Below are 1,394 nucleotides of genomic sequence, written 5' to 3'. Positions count from 1 at the left end.
GACTGGTTTTCTTTACGTTATGTTTAAAAACCACTTATGAGTGAGTACATATGATAATTGTCTTTCTGGGTCTGGATTACCTCCCTCATTATGATGTTTTCTAGCTCCATTCATTTGCTGGCAAATTTCAAGTTGTCATTTTTTTCTGTGGTGTAGTACTCCATTGTATAAATATACCACATTTTCCTCATCCATTCTTGGGTCGAGGGGCATTTAGGTTGTTTCCAGATTCTGGCTATGAAAAACAATGCTGCTAGACATACATGGATCTAATATACATGGGAATTAGAAATAGACAAGACCTTCTGAGTAAATTGGGAGCATGAAAACCATGAGAGAGGCTTGAGGGGGAGGGAAGAAGAAGGAAAGGGAACAGAGAAAAACATATAGCTCAATAAATTCAATTCTAAAAAATATGGTGCTACCCTGAGTTGAAGTGGTAAGGATCACTCCCACCCTGCAGTATCAGAGACACTGAATAGATCTTAACCGTGTTGGTCTGGGTGGAGCCAAAAGGCAAAAGCAGCCTTAGTCCTAACCATGCCTAGCATTTTAAGAAGTGGTCCTGATCAGAAATTATTACAGATACACAATAAAGACAAACTAAATGGAAACAACAGCTAAAATGGGTCACAGCTTTGAATAAATGTACATAGGCTTGTGAGCAAGAGGAAAAAAATTAGATAATTATAAAAGAAAGTAAATGGTTTTTAAAAAAATAAAATATCTTCTTTAAAGAGAGGGAGTACAGATAGTAATAGATTAAAGGAGATAAGAAAAATAAGCCACAAAAAGATGGAAAATACATAGAGAAACTGGATTATGCGTGTTGTTGTATTTTCTTTGAATTTTTTGACTGTGAATGAGCTAAATAGAGAGAGAGACATTTCATTGTATGGCTCCTAAGTTAAAACAACATAAAGATATCTTGAGTACAAAATTTGTGTCTAAGAATATGCTGCTTTAGAAAAGAGGTTCTGCTTTTGTTTCCAAAGAGGATAAAGACCTGTGGATTCCTTCCAGACTAATGTGGTTCAATGAAACAAAAACCCCTTCATGGTCTCTGTAAACCCCTAAAATTGCTTTATCCAACAAAAAGCAGAAAGTAGTTTGAAGAGAACTACACTCAAATACCCAAATATTGTTTATAAATGTTTGTATACATTTAAAGGGGTATATGCTATAGAGATGAATATTTTGCATTGGTATGGAACTTGCTTTATTGATACAAATTTAAAGTCAATTTTATTATATGTATTTTTGCTCTTGATTAAGGTATTGTATCTGTGCAGCTCATTTAAAATGTAATGTATAATTAATAAATACAGGTTAATAGATAGTCATCTATAATAGTCAAGGTTATAGTCATGCTACTTTGGTTTTCTAGATATACC

The sequence above is a fragment of the Microtus ochrogaster genome, chromosome 10 (genome assembly GCF_000317375.1).
Source record: "Microtus ochrogaster isolate Prairie Vole_2 chromosome 10, MicOch1.0, whole genome shotgun sequence".
NCBI lineage: Eukaryota > Metazoa > Chordata > Mammalia > Rodentia > Cricetidae > Microtus > Microtus ochrogaster.
Note: the sequence above shows the minus strand (reverse complement) of the source record.